We start from the raw sequence: 13021 nt of genomic DNA, 5'->3' as shown, positions 1-13021 counted from the left end.
TCATTGCAAAGGCGATTATAAAAATGAAGATACAAATGTAACATTGCAAACTAAATCCTTTCTCGCGAGTTATTAATTTCCATAAATTTTGAAAAATGCAATTGCACCTGAATGGGGCATAACAGTCTGCTAGACGCTAGTCTGGAAGTAAGCGTGAAAAAGTGGCGTAAGTAGCTTTATTACTTGTCGCCCAGAACAAGATTAAAACATGAAGATCGCTAATGAACCTTTAAGAAAAAGGTGGTAAGTCCCTATTATGTGCAAAAGTTGGTAAAGAATAAGAATTAGTAATTTTACAACGTTGTATCCCGGTTGCGTGTATACAAAATAAAGTTTATTTTAGCCGTCACACGAATTTGGACCTACATTCATTAAAAATTAAATGTAAAATTAAAATCAGGGTTCGACTGTCACTGAAGTATTAACAATTCAAAAGGACGTATCTGGAAAATACTTGTAGGCCTAACTTTCGAGGTACACGGGCCACGTTTTAAGCACAACACTGACAGTGGCAAAGAACCATTTTCAGATCCTGTAGCAGGCAATATTGCAAACAGAAGAGGCCGCCATCATGCCTGTACCTATCTAGACAGTTGGCAATAATATTCACGGTTGCCAGGCAACGACCATGAGTCGGAATTCTCGAATATTTCAACGGAACGCCATAAAGGTTATGTATAACACATCTGTAACGAAACTCGGCTTTGTGTGCATCGTATTTCATAACCAAGTATTGCTATTTTCCTCAATATTAAGGCACCAAATATCACACATGAACACTAGATGCAAAGTTACAGATTGATGTGAATCGTACAGAAAGGATCCTCTCCAAATTCTAAAGAGAAAATGTAGTCCTCAAAAAACGTGTCACTGGTCAATTGGTCAACACATAAATACCTCTCTCATTAAGTGATAAAATATATTGTAAATGTTTTTACTTAGTGAATACCATTTAATAAATTACAAGCAAAAATTATGTATGATTCTGTTCAGTGTAAACGATTCTGCACTGTTAAAACATGAACTGATTTCCTATATTAATTTCGTTCACTGTCTCTCCAGGTTTTAAATACATTATTCGCTAGCTAATTCAATTGAATTCCCGTTCAAAAATAGCGCAGGAACAGTTACCAGCTGCGTTGTTGAATCTGTCTGTATCCGAAATAAAATATTTGTATCAGTAATAAACGAATATCGGGACCAATGGAGTATGCAAAATCACTGTAAAATAATTGTTGACTCTGTATGATGTGAACAGCTTTCCAATAGCAGATTACAGGCTTGCATGTTGGTGGTCACTGTGAAAACCCGAACTAAATTCCGTCACTTATTCCGCTCACAGTCTCTGCGGGTTTTAAGTAGGTCCACAATAGACGCTGGATAATTCAGTTCATTTACTGTGTAAAGCTTAAGAGGCAAGCAAATGCAATACATTTCTTTCCGGTAATGAACCGCGTCGATGTTGAATCTTGCATACACTCGAAGAATTTGATTTAATGTGACTAAAATGTATATAGTTTTTGAGATTATTCATATTTTTTGTTCATGAGGCTTAAGAAGACACATCCGGGTCTCTTACACAAGCAACAGTAGACTGTAAAGGTTTATCTCTCAAAGATTTGCTACCAGATTCTACATGAATTTGTATTTAACTCACTTTATATGGTTGGACATTATCTAATATCAAAAATATTTCATCCGCTGAGGTTTTCACAGCCGCCAAAGTGTGCCAACCAATTAAGGTAGTGAGTTGTTGCTAAGGCAAGTCTGAATTCTGCGTTCGTAAATGGAAACTTTCTCTCAAAAGAAAAGGTTAATCCCTGTGGTTCGAAGTAACATCTGCGTTAACAAATTCCTATATTTATTCTAAAGGTGAGGCTGGATCGGATTTTAGAGAAATTGTGAACGTTACTAGGCTGATTAAAGCAAGGAGAAAATGATGGGAGGAGTACGTAGCACGAATGTAACAGGTGAGAACTAACACAAACTTTAGTTGTTAATTACCTGATGACCAGAGGTCACTTGGGAGATGTAACGTAGCGGGGAAGATAATATTAAAACTGAGCTCTAAAGAGAGTTAGTGTGCACCGGATTCAATTAGCTGAGTATTGAGATTTGTGGAGGGTTCTTGTGAAGACAGCAGCCAAACTTTGAATTTCTTAAAAAAAATAAGTAATTTGGGAATTTATTTAGGAAGTCGGCGGTTTTCACTTTCTCATTGTGCTTAATTCAATCAGGAAAATATTAGAATTTCTTGTTAGAAAATATTAATTTGATAGATGATTTAGGCTCAAATGTTTACGAGATTTATTTCGAATTTTAAATAAAAATGGTCAAAAATTTCTACTAGATTTTATACTTGGAAAGAAATAACTTTTCGAAATACGTGGATCAGTGGCGTCAGTGCTGCCCCCCCCCTCGACGATTTTCGCTGTAACTACATGTATCTATTTCAACGAAAAGCTGGTTTCCTGTAAAATATCTGCATCTCACACTTTCTCACCCATCAGTTTCTTCGCCGTTGACAATCGTGTTACACACTATGGCGATAATATCCAGTCTCCCCTCAACAAACCAACAGTATATATATATATATAAAGAGCTCGAGATCAAGAGCGACTCAAGTCACGTCCCTGCGAAAGCCATGAACAAATTCCTGGCGCCTGCGTACTTGGCGCTTTCAGACTGTCAATAACGATAATCATTGAGGGTTAATTTAACAATGTTTTTCCAACTGCGGAGTTTACAGAACTTTGAATCAGATGCGAAGGTAATTGCAAATGAGCTTCATAAGTCTTGTTTTTTTTTATCAGGATCGAAATCTGATCATTCACGTGCAGAGATGAACTTTTAACAAGTATTGATTCTGTCATAGAACTACACACATCTAGATACTGAAGGGAATATACAGGAAATGCGTGACTTGGTCGTCTGTTTTAAGTTCGTATTGCAAAAGACGAGTTATGTCATTCATGCACAGAGGCGTCCTTCCTTCCAATTTTATTTAACACGTACACCTGTCGATCTCTCGCGTGGATATGACAGTGTCGAAAAATATATGACGAAGAACAGGGTACCAACAAAAGGAGCTGAAAGGACGAAAGAAGCTTCCCCCAAATCTCCAACGAGGAGAACAGGGAGGTGTGGTAATGCGATGGGGAGACGCTATCGGTCGCCTGACTGGGTCCAGCCGTGGGAGATCTGCTCAACTGTTGCCAGAATCCTCGGGGGACGACGGTCTCTTTTTATACCCTGACAGTTGCGTATCGTAATGCGTCGGTGGATACGGGACGGCGCTGTATGACAGAAACTGTTCAACAACGATGAATCAAGTACACAGATCCATCGCCTTATTTAGCATCTCCTACAAAATTTTCAGACAATATGGTTCTAGTATGGAATCAAAAAGCTTTGTCGTTCTTTCTAAAGATTCGAAAGCGTTAAACGTGGTGATGTTTAAAATGTAAGTCTGCGTATTAATCCAAGCAAAGCAGCGAGATTTCCGTGGAGAATTTATAAGAACTCGAGTGATATTGGTAGTGTCAAAATCTATTTAACTTAGTTACCACAGACATACTGCCATGATGCCTGCCTCAACCCACTTTTAAATACGAATAAGCTTCTTAGTGATTCGATAAAATAAAACATAAAATGTTCGCAAAACCTCTACTTTAGAAGATAAATCTGATATCAGTTTCACATGCAGGTAATTATAAATACGATTATTTATTAAAAGTTAGTTTCTTTATTTAACCAACCTTAAAATGTGCCAATGTTTTTTTAAAGCCATAGTTCGCATCTTAAAAGTATCTTATTAGAAATTTAAGAAAACCTGAATTGTAAGTTTTACTACACGTGTGTGAATTTGAAGAAAGGCAGTGACAACATTTGTGTTTAGAACTGATGGTTAAATTCCCTCATTAACCAGAGACAAATTTAAGTAACAGCCAGAGAAAGTTTTATTGTGTATAACAACTAATAAAACGATTCAGGGAATTTCACTTTTAAACATCCTATACCATTGCATTTTACTCGGGAGCTTAAATGCTTTTACATTCATTTTCATACAAAGCAAAATATAATAATGAATAAATTTGTCTTCCACAAAAGACCTGCCGTTATGCACATCAGAAATACAATTTTAAACAATACGATATTTCACTTTTTCTGTCCCTCTCTCACAAAAGCCACTAGCAGCCGCCCTGTAAGGAGTAATAATTGTTCTAAGTGTAAGTTCCGTCAGAGACGCTTTGTACATTAATAGATGGCACTGGCATCACCCAGGGCTTTGTTTCTCTTCAATTATTTCTCTTTTTTCCCCTCGTCTCCCCCCCCCCCCTCCCCGCATGATCCGCGGGAAGTGGCGAGATGCTGGAAAGAGAGGACTGTGGCGCTGGAGCCGGATTCTCCTGTAGAACATCCAGCCACGGCTTGCTACTGATGTAAAATTATTTTCCATTTTCAAACGTGGGGAATTGGATTTAATCTGTGTCCCGTTTCACGCTTGGCCGAGTGGAAGCTAGCGCTCGTGATGCAGATTAACACAGAGTTACAAAAAGCCGACAAGCAGGAGCACGCACGCACAGAGAGAGGGACTCTCGCTGCCCCTAACACAGCGGCAACCCGACTGACTGTGTTTCATTCTTCGTGAGCCAGCCAATCGGTCGTCAGTGACAATAATTTATCGGCTTCTAGCAAAACTTGGTCATCCACAAACAACTTTTATGCCAAATGTTCATCGGCAATGTCACGATCCGCCCGCTACAAAGTCTAAATATTCTGTCAGTATTTCATGTATTTCAAATCTAAAACTTTTTGACGATGGTGAAAAGTCAATTGAATAAAAATTTTCTTGGATATTATCCATCGTCTAGTAAATATAAAACGTAAAACGACGTTTCGGAGATGGGACTCTATCTCCGTCTTCAGGTTCCTACACAGTTGGGCCCACTAGATAGAGCTAATCCCTATCTCCGGACCTTAACGTAAAACGACGTTTCGGAGATGGGACTCTATCTCCGTCTTCAGGTTCCTACACAGTTGGGCCCACTAGATAGAGCTAATCCCTATCTCCGGACCTTAACGGTAAACGACGTTTCGGAGATAGGGATTAGCTCTATCTAGTGGGCCCAACTGTGTAGGAACCTGAAGACGGAGATAGAGTCCCATCTCCGAAACGTCGTTTTACGTTTTATATTTACTAGACGATGGATAATATCCAAGAAAATTTTTATTCAATTCATGTATTTTGTTGGAACTTTACGGTAAGCAACCGAAATTGAACACATTCTATGTCACCTTTTAGCAGTTAGGCCTCTGACGTGTGCCCAAATAATTCTTCCGAAGCCGATAATCAAAGAGCTGTATCCCTCCTTCTAAACCTTTGTGTCCTTATGTTTGCCAATTCGCCTCAGTTACTAATTCCATTCATGGAGAATAGTCCTTCTTGAGAGGCTGATTGTAGATCAACTAGATGGATCTATTCATCCGTTTTAGTATTATCCTCCCATATACTGTTGTTTCTTCCGTTCGAAGACTTGCAGCCCTAGAATTTCTTTGTTTACCTCATGCGTGCTACATTCCCCGCCCACATATTTAATCAACGCGTACATTCCTGTCGCAAATTTCTAAGGGGAAAGAAACTTAATTGTAAATTACAAACAGCGAAGAAGGAAATCTCTACAGAGGTCTTAAAAATCTTTCATGGAGCCAGAACGAATCAGCGTTGATCATTTCATTTCGCGTTGAGAGGCCGGACTGAGCATCTACAGACCGAAATAGAATAAGAAAGTGTATCTTTTTTTAAATTAAGGAAAATTACTGATTATGGTATTATGGTTTATGGCGAATTGTATTATACCCGGAAAATGAAGGCAATACATTCCTCCGAAACGTTGGTAACCATTTATAAGAATACACAGCATCATAACCCGTCGTTAAAACTGGAATTTTGAGGTAAAAACATTTATTTTAAAATAGGCCTACTTTACGTTAATGTCAAACAGTGATTTAACGTTTAGTTTTATTGTTTGATTTTCATGGGAACATTGTCCCCTTTTTTTAATCTTATTAATGGGCTGCTAATGTGTGTGTATTTTATGTAACAAAATCAGCCCTACGGTGTTGCTTCCGTAAACTGGCTTTTTTTAATTAAACCGGATGCACTATGAAAAAAGTAAGAAATTTTATACCATAAAATGTTACATTATCACCCTTATGTACTGATCTCTTCCAAGAGAATTACATGTCTGACTCAAAGTTTTGTAAAAAATTAAGAACATTCATTCAGACCTAAGACAGCGCAGTATAAATCCTAGTTTATTGATGTCAGAGAACAGGGTAAGACTCAAACCCAGACTATTTACCTAGAGTGTCGCTGTAAACCTTCATATCCGCTTGCTAACTGAACCGTTCAAGACAGCAGGTACTGTTCAAAACACAGCGTACGATAAACTAACTTCATTAAAATATGCAACCTTCGTCTAAGGCCGCGGATGGTCCCTTACTTGAGCAGCGCTGTGGCTGACGGAAGGCATAGAGTCTACCTAACTGGATGTAATTCAAATTATCTCAGCGCAAGTAGAGAAGACAGGGAGTGGGGGGGGGGGGGACAATCTTACAGTTTAGACACGGGAACTATGGATCCACAGTAAAGACGGAAGAAGACGACCCATCCACATAGAACATGGAGCACAGCAAAGAATATATCCACTTTCGAAAGCCGTATTCAGACGCACGCTGCATGGTTTATGAAGAAAATCATGTTACGGTGATAATGTACTGAAATTGATGAGAAGTAATTGCAAAACCTGGCGTGGCCCCTTTTAAAGCATATTACAGTTGATATAAAATAATCAAAAGCCTCCTCATATATCAAAAGCACCTCACAAAAGATAATTTGGAAAGTTCACCTAGAGAAGCTGATAGTCGTTCAAGTGGTAATGAAACTCCCGAATCAAAAGAGGGCACCACGTGGATCTAGTTCGCCCCCCTCCCACGCTGCTTAGATCTCCCAATTGGTCTCTTTCCTTCAGCGTTTCAAATTAAAATTTGTATGCATCTCTCGTCTGACCATACGTGCTACGTGTCCTGCCCATTATACTTGTTAAGAAAACATCAAACGAAGGCAATCAAAGCGACAACCTGAATTAATATTGCGATGTTGGACTTAGTATCAAGTTCATGAAATCGTCTTAAGTACAAAGCGCGAATGAGCTAAGTAGCAAGAAACGGACGGAGAGCGAGTTGCTACTGTTCCTCGGCTAAGCCGAATAGCCTGTTCGTATTCAGAACTGAATATAAACTGAGGCTCTCTCCAAAAACCTGGACTGACTCAAAGCAGATGAAATTCCTCCGCCAAATCAGACGCGTAGCACGCATAAGGAAACAGACTTTTGGTTGAAAAAATTGGCGTGACGTCTAGGGACAGCTGAGATACGGACGCTAGGAACACAGTCTGTGAAGATGCGAACTCGACTGGGCAACAACTGGGCGGCATCTCTTGAATACGGCGAAGAAAATTTCGGAATCCAAAAAAGTTCAACTAACAAACATGAAGTACATTGGAGTTAGTAGACCACGGATGCCAAGCGGTGGTTGCCACTCACTTCACCATCAACATCCGGATTTATTGATCAGTTAGTTAAATTTTCCGGGTTTTGGTTTGTCTCTGCCCGAGAAAAGAAAGTGGGAATCACTTATTAGGGTGATCAACTCAAGATCGTTAGGATTGGTGTGGCGTGTAGCACGGTCGAGGGAGATGAGATATACTTACAGGAATTGGATTCGTGAGCTTCAGGACGCGTTCTATTTGGCTGGCCGTCGTAGACACGTCAATGAACTTACGACTTTCGTAAAAGACGAGAACAATTTTACTGTGACGAGCTGTTAAGTGTCCTCGGGGCGTCCCTGTGAAAAGTCCGTGCGCCCACAAACACTAACAACCGCCGAACTGACAAAGAGACAGACGGTTTACGTAGTGGCTCCAGTTTATTTGGGCGGTCGGGTGGCGTACATGCATAAACACATACAAAGGGACGTGTTTGCAGACGCACTCCTTCTCGGCATCTCTCCTTCGCTCGGCGTACGGTCTACTACTAAATTCTCTTACCCCCTACCCCACCTCCACCCTTCACGTCTCAGTACGTCTTCAATTCTCCATGTAATGCTAAAGCTAATGCAATTTGAGGCGCTAGGCTTGGAAACTGAAGGGGTTACCATGTCAACAAAGACAGAGCCTCGGCGGGCTCCTTGTCGCGTCGCGACGCGACGCGCGGGCGTCACTTTTCACTTGCTATTATCATTATTATTTTCCGTCCCTTACATTTGTCTAAGGTGTAAGAAGGGTGGGCAGATATCGGGCCGACTGAAACATCTACGACTTAATAAATATATTAATAGTATTGGCATTAAAAATAAGTTATTTATTAGAAGAAATCACACATTATGCTCCCAAGAGTAACCTCTTATTGTTACCTGTACACTACTTATGGTACCCGCTGACATAAACGAGATTTCATGAATTTAGAGAATTGTCTGTTTTGTTTCTAATCGGAATTAATTCTGAAAGTGTAGATATTTGTGCAATACTCTCTAGGCGGGAGATCAGCCCGTGCCACACATTATACTGGGGACAAACATCGAATCCTCGATTCCAGCGTCCGACTGTATATGCCGCAGACAACACAAACAGCTTCTCTGCTCCAGAAAGTGAAGTTACTTATGCCTGAGGATGGACGCAGTATGTTCCTTCGGAATGTTGGTATTTACATAGAATTACAGCCCAGAATACCAACATCGAAAGTAAACTGGAACATTTATTCCAGATTTAAAATTCGCTATCGAATATTCTTAAGTTAACAGATCTACAAACTGCCACCTACTTAGTTGGTACGGATCGCAGTGAAATGTCCATCAACGGCAATGTTCCTTCCGTCTTCTGATTTATGTGTGTCTTTTTTTGGGACTTTAGAACAGAAGTAATGAGAGAAAATCCAACGAAGTTCCTTGTCCTGTTCAGTAAAGTTTAAGGAAAGAACTGTAAAAAAGAGAAACCTATTGAAAGGGACCTGGTGCGCCTTGCAACACGTAACGAGGCGGTCCAATCAGACCTAAGGCAGGTAATCAGTTTTGTGACGGCTAATGGCAAACCGTTACAACGGCTCGACCGGCTTTATTCACGGCCCCTGGCAGTTCCGTCAATGGCGAAACTCTTCCTTCCTTTAAAAGTTTCCATGAAGCACTTCAGCGGTTTCTAAACGACAGTAAAGTTTGTACTGAAAAGGAGCTCGTAATACAACTTTAATTCTCTCAACTTTAGAGGTATAAATAACTTGCTATATGCCCCATTCAGAGCAGAAACTGTACTACGAAGTATAATTAGAAAAGCACGTAAACTTATTTTGAATTTGTGTTGTGAATAAAAAATAGCTTGGAAAGATGTAACTGAATAACATTTCCTGTTGGGAAATAAGTCAGATACTAACACAGTGACATCAGTTGAGAAAATATAAACACGTTAATAAATTAACCACGTAATGATGGATAATTATAAATTATTAGTAGAATGATGACGAGACCACAGGTAACTATTGAAGTCAGAAAATCTTCGGCCCACATGGGACTAAACCAAGCGTCTGAATTCTTAAAATAAACTGCATAAAGTCTACTGAAATAATTTAAATACACCTCAGATTTTAGAGGGGTTATGCCCTTTGAAATGTGGCAGTTCATAATTAACTTCTGAAGCAATGAATCCTTCAGCCATTTGATAGCATTCCATAGGTGTGGGATCGGCCAATCGCTGATATATAACATCCATCTATGACTTGAGTGGAATTCAAACCTGTGATATTAAACTTCGAACGGCCCAAGGACGCAGGTCTTATGGCCACTAAGACTTTGTTTACAATTTCGGTTTTCTCTTAAAAAAAGTCATTTACCATTTTGGCTCCGCGTAATGATACTTCTCTTTTGAAATTAAACTGTTGGCAAGCAACGAGAAACTGATTTATTTAAAATCACAAAACAACGAGACTAGAAGTCTGTTCAATGTGACTAATGTAGGGCCTATAAAAGTTGAAACAGGCTGTGGTTTGACGTCATTTCAGGCCACTGACTAGAACATCAAAACTAGATTTTAATCCTCCTGAGCTACACGAACCAAATCAAACCAATAAAGTTTATTAGAGTTTAGTTTCATTTATTAATAAACATGACTTACGAAAATTCAGGGAAAGCTTGTGTTTAGTAATAAATGCTTTCTAGTCTATAGAGTTTACATACTTTTAATGCAGACTGTCTGATATAATCGCTGATAATTCTAAGCTTTGTAAGAAACCCATAAATATAGAGTTGCCGAACGCATAATCAGATGGTACATATAATTACCAGTGTCCTTCAAGATTAAACTAGAAAGAGTGTTGACTTACTTTGTCCACACGATTGCTAGTAATGATGAACGCCATTTTCTCTTGACTACACTCGTCCTTCACGATCAAACGAGGTGGCTTAACAGTTGGTGGCACTCCTACTTCATAACTTGAAAGTCATGACTTCGATTATCGGGCCCACAGGTTACCAATACGTAGTTTTACTTAGTCCGTCCAGAAAAATGCTTGGATGTTGTGTTAAAATAGGTTACGACTGCACCCTTCCACAAATAACCTCTTCATTCAAACTTAAATTACACTCCATGCAGCCTATGCAGTTGATAGAGTGACGGTAAATAAATCAAAGTTTTATAGCCACTGCTTTAGTTTGTAGGAAGCACTTATGCACGTGTTATTATAGGTAAACGTTTATGAACACAGCTGCACTACAAGACACTAACACGCAGAAAGTCGCCATTACTGAATTATTTTCGTCAGTCACTCTAAAGCACTTCAGATGGCGTGCAGGTCTTCGCAAATTCGTCATTTAAAACAAAAGAGAGTCTGGTCTTACATTATATTCTTTGATTGCAATGTTTAATTTATCTATAATAAGGCATACGTCTTTCTTAAAATATAAAGTATTTATTTTAGTAATGTGAAGTTACAGAAAAATATTGAAGTTCGAAATTGTGCCACTTTATACTGCGGAAACCTGTCTGAAGCGGAATGTGGATTAAACAGAAACGCGCTTTTTTTTGCCGGAAATGTATGGTCTTCAGAATGTAGAGCGAAAAGCTTTATTTTTGAACGGAAGTTACCTGTAATAAACGAAGATTGTTTACAAGGAAAATGGAATTGAAGAAACACATAGAAATCAAAGGAATCTGGGTCTGAACGAATATTTATTTTTTATGTTTGTAGAAACTTTGTTCTGGGCTGTGGTTATCGGAATTTGTCTGAGAATCAACGCACAAAGATCTGTCTGCAAAAAGGAAACAAGCTGAGTAAATTCACGCACATTGCAACAAGTCTGAGGCGTTTGACAAACATTGACCTCCGACCCTTGTAGATAGCACCAGTGACGCCAGAGTTTACTGGGGCCAATGACCTATGTTTATGCGGGATGTCTGGTGCCTGTGTCTGTGATGATGTCATCACAGAGGATTTCCCATGTGGTCGCGTAGCTACAGTTCCCAAAGTGGGGATTCTTCATACTTCCTGTAGGTCTTTAAGCGAGAAGACAATTATTATTATTTGATTTTAACTAAAATTGGAATTTATCGACAAAATTTAGTAAGATCCCGAACTCCATATTTGATGGAAATCCGGACAGACGGACTCAGCTGTTTTAATAGGCGCTCCTGAGAATGCGAACGTGTCTGAAAGGGAAACAATCATCCAATGAAGGAGAATGTAGAAAGAAGGAAAGGATGATGGGCAGAATGACGGAATGGAAGTCGGGACGAAACAAAGAAACAAATCAAAGAGGAAAGAGAGAGCTTCGGGCGAACAGACGAACGGAGTCGTTTGTATTTCTGCCCTGAACGCTCTTTTGTGCTATTTTAGTGGCAATCGGGCGACGGCAAGGAGCCGTGCACAGTTTCGGGGCCTCGGGTAATAAGAAGCAATTGAAACCCTCGCTAAATCCGACTACAGAGCAGAGTTTGTATAATCTGGGCTTGAAGGGCGTCTTGGCCTTACAAACGGCGCAGCGAGAGAATGGCGAGGGTCCCGGCTTGTATCCGATTACGAAAACAAAGTTTTCATACGCAAGCAGCTAGCTTGCGGGGGTGACGCTAATGGACTACGTATTCCAGTTTAATTTCATACATTGTGGTCCTGGAGCCCTTTCGACTGCCTAATCGCAATTCTTGCTGCAGTGGGTTACGACCTTATTTAATACAAACAAATAAATAAAACGACTGTGTTAAAAAGCTTGCTATATTCTGTTTTGTATATGTAAGTTTCTATGGTGAGATAATCATATAAATATTATCGACAAAATCCTGGGTAAAATATGTGAACTTCAGTGCCAGATACACAGTTCCGTGTTTCTGCCGAAAACTCAACTTGGATTTCAGAATAAACACTGCATTGATTAAGTTATTTATTTATGGTTTATATAATTACGCTGTCAGTGGATCACATTATATAAACACCGTCAGGGTGACCGCAATGTTATGCATAATTACATTTATTATCAATATTTCCTGCCCGAAAGACCATCAGAGGCTTGATCACTCCAGACATATCGATTAATACACCTGCAGACATGGGCAGAACCAGACCTTGGAAAAGTCGAGGCTTCGTTTTAATATAGAGAACGATGGCTTTAGTCCAAAATAACAAACAAATTCAGAGGAGAAGCTTAAGCGATATCGTACATAGCATTCAGAGGGTTAGACTCTGCCATGTCATTAAACATAAAGGTACGTGTAGTAATCTTCTACGAGCCAATGAGCGCTAAATAACGTAAGCAGTTAATAGACCGTCGTGAAATAACCGGATAATCAGCTTCGGAGATTTGAGCTTCAGTTCGTAAATTCCCTTACCTACAAACGTCGACTGACAGCCCGCAGTTTAAATAAGTATCTGTCTGTGGTATCCTTAGGCCAATGTTTTAAACATTTCCATGGTTCGACACGCAC

At 39.6% G+C, this 13021-nt stretch overlaps 1 protein-coding gene and 1 long non-coding RNA gene across 3 annotated transcripts in view; one reads left to right on the top strand and one right to left on the bottom strand.

Annotated features, from left to right (window-relative positions):
* The window catches only part of LOC147875251 (uncharacterized), a 28933-nt gene extending 18075 nt beyond the window's left edge, over positions 1–10858 (bottom strand). Inside the window, exon 1 of the long non-coding RNA XR_015534469.1 lies at positions 10431–10858. This is a non-coding gene — a long non-coding RNA (uncharacterized LOC147875251). The remainder of the gene's footprint in view (positions 1–10430) is intronic.
* toy (paired box 6 protein twin of eyeless) overlaps positions 1–13021 on the top strand; it is an 85810-nt gene that overhangs the window by 19610 nt on the left and 53179 nt on the right. The gene's annotated exons all lie outside the window — the stretch shown is intronic.

The sequence above is a fragment of the Zootermopsis nevadensis genome, unplaced genomic scaffold, assembly GCF_977971745.1.
Source record: "Zootermopsis nevadensis isolate Lab colony 2312 unplaced genomic scaffold, Znev_1.0 Znev_ptg000001l, whole genome shotgun sequence".
Classification (NCBI taxonomy): domain Eukaryota; kingdom Metazoa; phylum Arthropoda; class Insecta; order Blattodea; family Termopsidae; genus Zootermopsis; species Zootermopsis nevadensis.
Note: the sequence above shows the minus strand (reverse complement) of the source record. Positions and strands in the feature narration are given on the sequence as shown.